Here is a 13471-nt window from a genome sequence, read left to right on the forward strand (position 1 = left end):
AAGCTGAGCTGTAGGTAAGAAGTCTTAGCATGAATGGACGTGTATAGATTTTTTGCATGCACATTTGTGAAGGGATGAATCGTACAACCTTTTAGTCCATTCCAAATTTGCTTAATTAAACTAATTTTATACGGTTTAATATATAAATTAAACCTGCCATTCTAAAACTATCCTGCTATGCATCCAGAAATCCCCAGACTTGCCTGACTTCTCTTAATCCCAAATCTCTGTTTTGGCTGACCTGCTGGTTGAAGCATAACCGATTAGGAAAATCTCAACACAAATTCCCTTAACTGGTTCCTTCCCTACCAGCATACATAGCAGTGGGCTGTGCAAAGTGATTTGCGTCTGCTTTGCGCATCCCACTACGGAAATACATGAATCAAGACACAAGTGATAGAGAGGGAGGGGCACACTGGAGGGAACCACATTATTCTTGGAAAGTGGAGTGATGAATAAATCTAGAGAACAGTCAGGAGAGAGAGTTCCCTTTGACAAATGTGACTGGTTTCCCCATGATCTATTCTGGGCTTCGTTCCTCCCTTCCATCAGTAAATGGACTAAATGCAGTACCTGTCATGGCCAGCTTTTTACATATTATTTAAAGGATACTAAAATGAATTACTCTTCTAGATAAATATAAAACAAAGAAAATGTATTTAATTTTGAGGCCCATAGAGATTTCCCTTATATTCTCTTTGAACTAGATTTTATTTCATATTGTATAGTTTTTTTTTTAAAGCAACATTGTTAAGATGAAACCATAAAAATATGGCTTTTTTATTTAAAACATTGAAGTGTTAATGTGCAAAGTATGTGTTGGCTTCAGTATTTCAAACCAATAATTTTTAAAGAATTCTGTTGACATTAGACTATGATAAATTTGAAATGTTTGACTTTAAAAAATATTTTAAATACTGACATTTGGCTGCATTTAGAAGCCTCACTGTGCATTATTTAAATTTCAGTTATTTTAAACCGTAGCATTTTTAATTGGCACCAAATACATTTGGCACTGTTGTTAATGTTATTAAATGGAAAGCTCTTGAATAATTAATAATCTATCTAAATCATTTTTTAAAACTTAACAAGAAAAATATAATTATTTGGAAATCTCTTTACAGTCTGAAGCCAGTGCTTAGCCATGATCTGAAGCCAAAAATAAAAATAAAGTAGTTCTGAAAAGGTGCCTCTTTTTTTTTTTTTTTTTTTTGGAGGAGCCTATTGACATTCTTTTGCCTTCAAAGTGAAATCATATTCGGAGTGGAGGTGAGCTGCAGCCTCCATTGAGTGTAGCTATTGAGAATTTAGGATTAGAATTCTCCTTTGTTCCAGAAGACCATCGTAATGGTGCACATTTAGACATCAAAGCATTACTTTACGAGCACAGGCATGTTTTAATGTCCTATTACAGTTTGTAGACCTGTTTCTTTTGATAATGAAGATGTTGTGTCATCAAGCCTAGCCTGGCACATACAAAACATATGCTGGCAGGTTATTAAAAATTTCAGCTTCTTGATGAAAGACTATCCTGCAGGCTAAGAGTCCAGAGAAAGACTCCATTCTGGGAGAATTATTAGAAATGAGAATATGACTGTAAGCACTAAATTATGTTAATACTTACAAATAGCATCATTTGCATAGCAGTTTATGATACGATACCATGATTTTTCTCATTGGTATGTTGTAGGCAACAGATTAAAAACAGTGCTGTTTATGGAAGTTTGAACTCTTGAGATTCTCTTTCATCTTATGCAGATATTGGTTTTAGATGTAGACAGGATTCAGTGTAGACTCAAGTGTCTAGTATAAAGATCAGCCGGGCCAGGCGCGGTGGCTCACGCCTGTAATCCCAGCACTTTGGGAGCCAGAGACAGGTGGATCCTGAGGTCAGAAATCCTGGCTAACATGGTGAAACTCCATCTCTACTGGAAAAATAAAAAAAAATTAGCCAGGCGTGGTGGCAGGTGCCTGTAGTCCCAGCTACTTGGGAGGCTGAGGCAGGAGAATGGCATGAACCTGGGAGGCGCAGCTTGCAGTGAGCCAAGATGGCGCCACTGCACTCCAGCCTAGGCGACAGAGCGAGATTCTGTCTCAAAAAAAAAAGAAAAGATCATCTGGCTAGGCGTGGTGGCTCATGCCTGTAATCTTAGCACTCTGGGAGGCCAAGATGGATGGATCACCTGAGGTCAGGAGTTCGAGGCCAGCCTGGCCAACATAGTGAAACGTCTCTACTAAAGATACAAAAAAATTAGTTGGTGGTGGTGGTGCACACCTGTAGTCCCAGCTACTCAGGAGGCTGAGGCAGAAGAATTGCTTGAATCCGGGAGACGGAGGTTGCAGTGAGCCGAGATCACACCACTGCACTCCAGCCTAGGCGACAGAGTGAGACACTATCTCAAAAAAAAGAGTCATCTCTTTTTTCACTATGTAATTTGGAACCAGAGTTATCTGGCTGGTTATAGTTGAGAATTAAAATAGTCCTGAAGTCAGCAGATGCTGAAAAGTTGTAGTCACCATTAAAAAAAAAATCAGTAGAGACATGTAGGTGATTTTTAGGAAAAGCAGAATGTTACATGATGGCCAAAATGGAAACAGAACACAACTCTATCATTTTTTCTCGGTGACTTGGTACCAAGCCTATTCTCTTCATCCTACCAGCTAACAAAACCTACTTCCCCCAACAAGTTCCAGTAAACTCATTCACTTAAGTACTCTGCTCGTTAAGTTTTAATGAATCCACACTCTTGCACACACTCCAAACTCCCCGTTCCCCAGTCGGGGGTATTTATTTTCATTTAGGAGGAATAAAGGCTTAAACAAAGGAAGGCAAACATGTAGGAGAGAAACATTCCTGGGTAAACTCACCTAAGACAGTCTAGGGAGACCCAGGCAGACATTTACTGTGTGTACCAGTCCTTGGGGCTTTTTTTTGTTTTTTTCTTTATGGGTGTTTTCCTTTCCTCAATTCCTGGGTCATTGGCTTAGTGGCAGTGATGCTACTGGTGACACTGCTTTGCAAGAGATCTTTGTAGAACAATTTCTGTGTGTAGAGAACTAAGCCAGTTCACTTTCAAGTTTCTCTGTGCAGCCCTTCGTTGGGCCTCTGTTACCCTGGAGATTCTGGGATGTGGTCTTGGCATTACTGTTTTACCACTTAATGAGAAAAAGGAAATTGAACTGGCTCTTGAATGCTTCTAGTAAACATTGCTATTTTAGCCCTTTGCAAGAGCAGTTTTACCTTTATTTGTACTTTGGTTTACTTTGTTTGACATTTGATACTAATTTGGGGATCACCAATGGAGGAAAAAAACTAATTAGACATTTTTTTTTTTTTTTTTTTGAGGTGGAGTCTCACTCTGTCGCCCAGGCTGGAGTGCAGTGGCACGATCTCGGCTCACTGCAAGTTCTGCCTCCTGGGTTCACGCCATTCTCCCGCCTCAGCCTCCCGAGTAGCTGGGACTATGGGCGCCCGCCACCACGCCTGGCTAATTTTTTTGTATTTTTAGTAGAGACGGGGTTTCACCGTGTTAGCCAGGATGGTCTCGATCTCCTGACCTCGTGATCCGCCCGCCTTGGCCTCCCAAAGTGCTGGGATTACAGGCGTGAGCCACCGCGCCCGGCCCTAATTAGACATTTTATATTAATTTAGGGATCACAAAGGTAAGAGAAGAACTATGCCTAGAAAAGGTAGAATAAACTACAGTTGTTTTGCCTCCTTTTAGAACTAAGGCAGCAAACAAAAACACTATTACAAAAGAGAATCATTAACCATTTCATGGCATAGAACTCCCTGCATCTCCACCTCCATTGTGAAGACCTCTGTCCATTCAGAATGGCCCTGGAACTAGGTCATAGGAGCCATTGCAGGATGGCAGAGCTCGTTGTCCCGTGTGGAATTTAGTAGGTATTTATTAGGTGATCCCAAAGAGCCACTGCTTGTAATCACATCATTTTTAGAAAAGTTTAAATATAACAAGATTTAAAAACTATTTAACCAAATAAGTACATAATCATTTCCCCAAACATAGTTGTTTTCATTTTTGTGTATTGATTTCTAAATATGCAGTATTTCTTTCTCATGGCTACAATAATAGTGTATATGCTAGTTAAACATCAGATCTTAAATATTCTCCATGTTTATACATAGTCTTCACAATTAGTAGGTGCATAATATTCTCTCATATTGATGAACTCTAATATATTAAACAATTCAACTAAGTTGGAAATTTAGGCTGTTTCCAGCTTTCACTTTTTGGCGGGGGGAGGAAGGAGGGAGGAAAGATTTGTTTGTTTTTATATTTGGTTTTTGTATACACCTCTTTTTGCTTCTGTTGAGTTACTTCCCTAGGAGAAGGACCCAGGAGTAGAATATTTTATGGCTTTTGTTACATATTGCCATATTCCTAAGAAGATAGTACCAATTTCCAAGGCACCTAGCAGAGAATAATCATACTAGTTTTATCACAACCTTACCATCAGGGATATTATGAACTATTTGCACTTTTATTTTAGATCTAAAAATCCAACTTCTCATTGCTATGATTTGATTACTAGCAAGGGATATTCTTTTCTCATGTCCTTATTATTTGTGTTTTATATCAAAAGCACAAGATTTTTATATTTTTTTAATCTAGATTTTCTAGGTTAAGAAAAAAAATCTAGGTTATTCTTTTTTCTAGTCATGAAACTACATATAAATGATTATTGTTCACTTGTTTTTATATTTATTTTTATGTGCTAAAATCTTGACTTCTTAGATTATCTTTATGTATTTAGTTGTTGCCAGAACACTGAAATTAAACATTTTGTAGATCTATGAATACACTGTTAAGGTGTTGACATTTCCTTGTATTTCTTTGTCGTCGTCGTCATCATCATCATCATCATCATCATCATAAATACTGCAGAGTACCTACTGGGTACCAGGTATTGTGCTAAGCATATTACCTGAATTGTCTCATTTAAACTCAGAAAAAACCTGAGGTTTTTACTCATTTACTTCCATACCAATTTAAGGTATAAGGAAGGTATTACTATTCTGTTTACAGATGAAGAAACTTATTCTTAAGAAGTGACTTGCCCAAATTTATAGCTAATAAATGATTGTGCCTTGCTTTTAACCACATCTGACTGCTGCTAGCCCAGTGCGTCTGCCACACTGAGCCAAGTACATTTAGGAAAGACCTTCTTATTTGAAAGTCCTGGAGAAGTGTTCTCCCGCAGGTCCTTGCCTTTATGACTCATACCGTGTGCTGCCCTTGTGGCAAGTTTTCTGCTTTCCAGAGATTTGTGGGAAACACAAATATTCCTGGAACACAGAGGCCACTGCTCTCAAATTTCTTCCCTTTCCTAGATGACAGAAGAGCTGGCAAACTGGGAGGTGTAGGGGGCCATCAGTACACACACCTCAGAGCTGGAGAGGAGGAGCCCTGCCTGGGAGTTTCTAGATTCAGCTCTTGCAACCCAACTGCCTCACATACCTGGTTATGTGCATGGGTGATGAGAGAGAATTTTAGACATCACCCTTTGATTGTTCACGGGAATGACAGATTTTCAGTGCCTTTCTCAATCAATTTCAATGCCTTTCTCAATTTACAGGCTCACTAAAATGATCACGATAGTATCATTCCCAAAAAGCTTGGAGTAAATTCCCAAAAAGCTTGGAGTAGCCTACCTTCACAATCAGATGTAGCATTAAAAAAACTGTAAGCATTTAAAACCCTGGTTTTTAGCTCAGTGCAGTTGGTCACTCCTGTAATATTTTGTAATCCCAACACTTTGGAAGGTCGAGGTAGGAGTTGGCTTGAGGCCAAGAGTTCAAGACCAGCCTGGGCAATATAGTAAGACCCTATCTCTACAAAAAATTTAAAAATTAGCTGTGTGTCTGTAGTTCCAGCTACTTAGGAGCCTGAAGAAAGAGGATCACTCGAGCCCAGGAGTTTGAGGCTGCAATGAGCCATGACTGCACCACCACTCTCCAGCCTGGGTGACAGAACAAGACTCCTATCTCTACAAGCAGAAACACCCTGTTTTTAAAACAATAAGCAACCAAATATTTTGTTTTTGTTTTAATTTTTTTAGTCTCCTATTCCAGGTTGACATAGTAAACTGCCTTTTAAGCGGAATGAGTGATGGAACAGGCTAGTCATTCAGGGTAGCTAAGAGGTAGTCTGACTTCCTGGGGTACCATAGCCAGGGACACCTAGGTTAGACTCCCATGCTTCCTGGGGGATAACCATAGGCAAATTACTTCAGCTCTCCAAGTCTCCCTTTCTCTATCTGTAAAGAGAGATTAGTACCTGTCTCATGGGGAAGTGGTGACAAGTAAATGAGAAAATTCTGTGAATTGGCGAGCAGCGTGCTTAGCACATAATAAGACTTTAAGAAATGCTACCTATTATTATTATTATTATTACCATAAAATTGTATTACAACAAAATACAGGCAACATTGAACAAGTACATACAACTTAATCTTTCTTTGGTGATTTAGAAGGTTCTTTAGGCTCTGGTGGGCTTCCAAGGTATTGCTGTCTATGTCCATTAGCCATCATTATATGTGGTTGTGGCTGTTGAAGATACAGAATGTTGGTTGATCCAGTTGTTCCCAGCCTATGCTTTACCCAGACAGTGCCTTGGAAAGAATAAGTCTTCATAGCAGCCTGCTTTCTTCTCATTTAGAAATATAAAACCGTTCAATTTATTTGAACTTTCTATGAGTTGAATAAAGAGGCTTGACGAAGTAGGGACTATTCTGACCAAAAGATTGCAACCCAGTGGCTTTCTTTTCTGGTTCCAGTTGGTGTATTTTCTAATTAGTGTAGCAGCACGTCACCACAATCATTGGAAAGTCTTAATCATTTACATATTTGTCTTTATCGCCGAGAATGACTTAGAATGTTTTCTTCCAGTTCAGTGGGTATTTTCATGAAGCTGCCAGGGTTGAGTTTGAGGTGTCTCTCTGTGCCTGAGGAAGATGACAGGAGAAGGAAAATTGCCTCCCCAAGTGAAATGAAAGCCAGGGTACCCCTTCTGAGGACCTATAATAATCAGCTACACAAGCTGTTGGTTTGTGTGTCCTATTGATTTAATATGCTTCTAATCAGTACATAAAGCTATGGGCCTGCAGTGTTAATTTTTCATATGCTTACAAAGTACCCTTTGATTTTCTGTCACACGTTAATTACAGCGTTTTGCCATTAAATAGGAAGCTTTGTGTAAACTAATTACTAGGTAATCATTGTCTACTGCAAGCGTGCTGTTTGTACCTTTTATTTTATTCTAAAAATGCACAGATCTCACAGTCTGGAAACACTCTACCTTCCAGCCATTAGCTCTCACTAATTCATAGCATTATTGTGGTGCGAGTGTAGGAGTTGTAATTGTTGTGGTATCAGAGCTGTTAATTACCGGAGTAAACAGTTGAAATGGTGCCAAGGTCTATTGTACAAGGCAGAGAAAAGGAGGTTTAAATGTTACTCCCACCATCTGGGGACTGGAGGAGAGGCAAATGCTTGAAAACAGCAGTGAGGCGCTATCGCCGCTTCAGCTCCAGGGTTGGCGGCCATATGGATCCCGAATACTTTGAATCAATTGAATTTAACTGCCAGTTTTTCGCAATAACAGCGTGGAAGGAAGGAATAAAGCAAAAGATGAGAGGAACGAGAATTGGTTAGTGTTCTCACATCCAGGAAGTCCCCGTTGGAGGTCTTTTGGAAAGGTCTGCTTTGCTGAAACCCACAGAACAGGCACGGGCATTTGGAACGGTTTCAGAATGAGTTTTACTCTCCTCTGACGGTGACTGCGCCATTTGCTTCTGGTCGTCTGTCCTTGGTGCCCCTCGGTGAGACAGGGATGCCCTTGAGAAGGCTCAGACTTTCCTGTCACTGTGCCAGATCCAACAAAAATTCTGACTTTGGAATTCACTGATTTACCATCCTGGTATTTTAACGAGCATGGTCTGTGGAAAGAAAACAATCAATCTATAATGCTACTACATCTGCCTCAAGTGTATGCATCTGTATGTGTGGAAATATCAAAGAAGGCACAGCTCTTCTCTCTGATAAAGAAAGGTCGCTGCTTGCCCATTCCTTTTGCATAAAATTAAAATATAAATTCTCCCGATAGTGTCTCATTTCATTCCACAGACTCACTCCTCTCCCCCACTACTTGAATGAAAAATCAAGTCCAAAGGGCACATGTGTTTCCTTTTGTTTTTAATTTTCAATTAAAGAGCTTTCATCAGCATATGCAATTTTCTCAACCAGCGATATTTCTCTAACTGGAAAGAAAGACCCCATTACCAGTAATGATAATTATGGCTACTTCCACTTATGGCTGATTTTAAAACCACATGGTTTCTGCTTTAAAATATTGCATGATCTTTAGAACAGGCATGTGTATTTACTTGATGTCACTCTTCTATTTTAATATAATTTCCTTAAAACCATTTTCCAATGTTAAAAATATTTTTAAAACACCAGTCACTTGCTGCTGTAACTACTTTTTAATATCATTTCCCAACCATGAACATATTCTTCTTTTTGTAAACCACCCTGGATTATTTATCTTTAATTGTTCCTTTAGCAGATGTCGAAGTAATTCCGGGAGTAGTGTAAACAACTCCCTGAAAGAAAAGGATCGCAGGCCCTCACGTACACCATGAACCAAGGATGGGGCTTGTCGGGGTTTTGATGATGGCAATTTTGTCCCGGGGAAAAATGTTCCTGCCTTTGTGTATGTGCAAAGTTCAATTACGAATTTCAAGAAGCATTTAATCTTTATCTATTGAAACCCCCAGCATGCAGCGCGCACGGGGTGAGCCTAGAAAGAAAACCACAGCCCCCTGTGGTGAGGGGAAAAAAGAAACAGCAGTTTAAGTGCTGGAAAGTTGAAAGGGAATGAACCTCTCCAGTGTGTGTGGTCGGGGGCAAAGCAGTTGCGCTGAGCTTTGGAATGGAGGCACAACATATGTGCCTCAGTTGGACAAAACGCTTCTCGAGTCAAATCAACTGCTAGGCCTGCATGTTGGTGCAAGGTGGAGGCCTAGATAATGAGGGACAGACTCCTCGAGAAGCAGCGAGTGGATAATGCTACATAAGTATGGAATTATATACCGCATTTTCACCATTCTGTTTAATGAGAGCCGCCACCGCAGCGAATCACTTGCCACACAGCCGAAATGGGCCATTAGCTATCAAGGGAAAATTGTCTTTGCCGCTTTCAGCAGATGGAGCAAATATTTTACAAAGCAATTTTACATACCAAAAACATTTGTGTGCCTTGGTAATGTTGGCTGTTTTACATTATGTTACCTTCTACAGCAGCATAATTTTCCATCTCATCGAAGGCAAAGTTGGCATTTTTGATTTTTCAATTCTCAATTAACAATTAAACATGGAGTATTAAAGCAGTCCTTAAACTTTAAGTAGGTGTGGGAAGTAGTTTATGACTTGCCAAAGACATTTTCATTTTTTCTTCATCCTCTCAGCATATTTTTGCACTCTAAAGAGGGACTATTTCTAATAATCTGGATGGAAAGGAAGGAGTGGAAACTCCACTGCTGATTGCAGAATGAGAGTTACCAATGCACACAGTGGTCAGAGCATTTGCTGGCTGAAAACACCCATCATGGATTGTGGATACACAGTTTGGTTCACCCATTTGCATCAGTTTAAAATGTTTTAAGTTTCAAGTAACAGAAAACCCAACCCAAAATGGCCTTAAAAGTAAAGAGAATTTATTATCTCAGGTAACTAAAAATCCAAACATTGGTCTGGCTTCAGACAAGGCTCAATGATGTCACCAAGGACCCAGTTACTTTCCACTTTCCTCTACACTGCGCACCATTCTAAGACTGGCCATCCTTAGGGTTACAAGATGGCTGCCAGTAGCTCCTGCAGTTTGTCCCTGCTCAAGGCGATAGGAAGAGAGAACATCTCCTAGCATTCTCAGAAGAGCATAAAGCTGCTTTCTCAGAAGGCCCCAGGAAGTGCTTCCTAATATTTGATTGGTCTAATTGGGTCATGTGCGCATCCTGAACCAATCACTGTAGCCAGGACGTGGCTTTGCTCATCAGGCCCAATCCTTGCGGCTGAGTTGGAGGGCAGCACTCTCAATCAACTCACATAGTTAGGCATGGGGAAAGGATTGGTCCTGAAAGAAGTTTGTAATATTACCCTGAAAGAGGGGACATAGATGCTGGGCAGCCAGTGACAAAGGCCCATGCTACCATATTTTCATACATTTGACAGCACTGACTTAGCATCACCTGTGGATGATGGAATCCAGCCCAGACTGAGTACTTGTGCCTTGATGGCAGTTACCAGCACAGATTCCACTGCACCATGGCACACTGGTAGCAATTGGGTTTGAATCCCAGTTTTGCCACTTTATGGCAGTGTGACATGAAGAGGGGATGACAATATCTACCTCAGAGAGTGGCTGAGATAATAAATGTAAACCACCCTGCACATGCCTACCACATGGTGAGCTTTTAATCATTAAAAGCTTTTAGGCTTTTAATAAAGCCTAAAAAGTGACTAAAATGTATCCTGTGCACAGGGAGGCAGCCCTTCTAAATTCACCCTCAAATGTGGAACCCCTCCCTTCTCAATCTGTGTACCACTAGCTGATTCAAATCCTGAGCACCTTTCATGGTGCTTCACACTTGACACTCTGAAGAGGCAGCAGGGCCAGTGGGGAGCACTCACCCAGGAGTCAGAGGCAGCCAGAGAGCACCTGCGGCCTCCTAGTGTGACTGGAGAAGCCCTCGTTCCCTCTTCTGTGACATGAGGCATTTGTCCTAGATAGTCCACATGGCTCCTTTCAACACTGACAGTCTTGCTTACTTTTTCAGGTCATTGTCTTGCCCTTTTCACTCTCTAATCCTCCATCTAGGGATGTCAGAAGCATCTAGAAAGCAGAACCATGTAGGCAGGTCCCTTGATTTTCTTTTGAACGCCATCAGTGTCTGATATGGGAGATTTGAGGTGATTAACCAAAAAGTTATTTATTCACCACTGCAGATTGGCACATGACCCATTTACACCAATGTGTGTCTGTATGTGTGTATGTGTGTGTAATACACACACACACACAGAGGCACTCTTGGAATTTACTTGGTTGGGGAAGCTAACGCTAGAGTTTGAAGTAGCTTTAGTCATTGAGTGCAGTATTAAGCTTTAGTCATTGAGTGCAGTGGATAGTTTACCTGCTTCCCCTAAGATATCCTGAATCTCATTCATTCAGACATCTCTTCCTTCAAATTTACACTTTCTTGATAGAAAAAGAGAGAGCAAGAGGCAAGGTACATACTTGGTAGACAAGGATCTCTGGGGTGCATCGGCCAGGCTGGTGGAGCCCCATGCCTTCTGCAGATGTCTTGGAACCTTCCAAGGTCCTGACAATTGTTGATGCACTCTGAGAGGTAAATGTGGGCACTGGAAAAAGTGGAGGCAAGCCTGTACAGTGGCAAAGATGGGGCTGAAGTTTCTTCTGATGGGAATTACCCTAGAGCTATCAGCCCCACAAAACTAGCAGCTAATTGCATTCCCAGAGCCAGTGCAATCATGATGGAATGAAAATCTGGAATTCTGACTTTTTTCAAAAGTGTATTTTTTTTCTAGCACTTGTTTATTACCTACAAGGTATATATTTTTCTTTCCACACTTCCCAAGTCGTTAGCTCTAAATGATCTGTTCAAAATGGATAATAGACTCTCTGAAACACTGATGTGGTCATCCATCGTCCATCACCTTGGTATTACTCAATTACTCAATGCAAAGCAAAAAAACTTCCTAACTACTCATTTCAAAAGGTTTTTTGTTTGTTTGTTTGTTTTAGAGGCAGAGTTTTGCCCTTGTTGCCCAGGCTGGAGTGCAATGACGCGATCTCAATTTACTGCAACCTCTGCCTCCTGGATTCAAGCAATTCTCCTGCCTCAGCCTCCCAAATAGCTGGGATTACAGGTGCCCACCACCATGCCCAGCTAATTTTTGTATTTTTAGTAGAGACAGAGTTTCACCATGCTAGTCAAACTGGGCGTGCACTCCTGACCTCAAGTGATCCGCCCACCTCAGCCTCCCAAAGTGCTGGGATTACAGGCATGAGCCACCGTGCCCGGCCTCATTTCACAAGTTTTTAAGATAAAGATGTGCCCCTGTTGCTGGCTTATAACAGATACTCAATATATATACACTTTGGGAAGGTAGAAAAGGGAGGAGGAAGGCAAGCTAGAAATGGTTCCCCTAACACTCTTATTTTCTGTCTTTAATCATTTGTTGAACATTACAACTCACTGAGTGATGATCTTACAAAAGCCTCTTAAAGTCCCTCAGCTTCCCATTTTAAAGCAAGAGAAATAGCATGGTAGTGGCTACCACAGAGTGTTGCTGAAAGGACCGAATGAGATCATGAATGTGAACCTGTGACAAGAGAAAGTATTTTACAAATACTATTCTAATGATTCACATGAATTGGAGTGTTTGTCTGTTATGGAAGGGGTGTGTGTGTGTGTGTGTGTGTGTGTGTGTGTGTGTGTGTGTATATACATAAGTTTGTTTTGAACAGAATAAACTTGAAGAGCTACAGATCTTCCCTTACCAGCATCTGCCCTTAAAGTTGTGGCATTATGTTTGAACTATGCAAAATGATAAAAACTCGAGAGCAGAAAGCCCCCCAAAAACTGAGAGCTTGCATCTGACATTGATAGACCCTTTGTGGCCGTTGGGACCTTGTTGCTTCTTGGGAAAAGGGTGTTCTTAGCTTGTTAAACCACTGCTGCGATGGAGTCCTTTGCTCCTGGATTTGAACTCTCGCCTAACCCACCAGTTCACAAGCAGCTTCTGAGTACCAGCAGAAACCAGACTGTAAAAGGTTGTTTTGTTGCGGGGGGGGGGGATAAAATAAAATGAAGCTTTCACCAAGAATGTCATTTTTCTGACCTTACTTGAATATATGAGCTGCAGGTCCTGCTGTATTTTTTTGGTTTGTTTTGTAGAGATGGGAAGACAATTTCCGTTGGTGCTGAGGCCATTCTTAGTATAATCCTTGTTTTTCCCGTCAGACACTTTCAAAATAAAGAAATAAATTAAACAGTTAATACCCCCTCCTCTTACCTCGCATGATTCCTCTCCATGCCTTTTTCTCAGAGAATGAATCATGGCCCCACGCTGCCTCTGTGTGCCCCAGCATCCCTATTGAATGTCACCCCGCCAGTGCCTTCAGCTGTGGACCTCTCATGGTGGGACACGATTACTCCTCCAGATTCCAGCAGCTGACTTTCCTCTAGGAAATTTAGCCCCTTACTGTGGCTTTGTGCACAGTGAAAACTCCAAGCGTCAAAGCAGAATGGCTGGCTTTGTGAGCAGAGGTGTTGGCAGAAGCCTGGCACAGTGTCCAGATGCCACACGCAAGCAGCAGGCTGATGAGTTACTTATTGGCCCTCACATAGTATGTTGCATCTGAGG

General features: G+C 41.1%; 1 protein-coding gene across 1 annotated transcript in view; it reads left to right on the top strand.

The window, feature by feature from the left end:
* Nucleotides 1–13471, top strand: part of IQCH (IQ motif containing H) — a 256827-nt gene that overhangs the window by 159245 nt on the left and 84111 nt on the right. The gene's annotated exons all lie outside the window — the stretch shown is intronic.

This window comes from Macaca fascicularis, chromosome 7 (genome assembly GCF_037993035.2).
Source record: "Macaca fascicularis isolate 582-1 chromosome 7, T2T-MFA8v1.1".
NCBI lineage: Eukaryota > Metazoa > Chordata > Mammalia > Primates > Cercopithecidae > Macaca > Macaca fascicularis.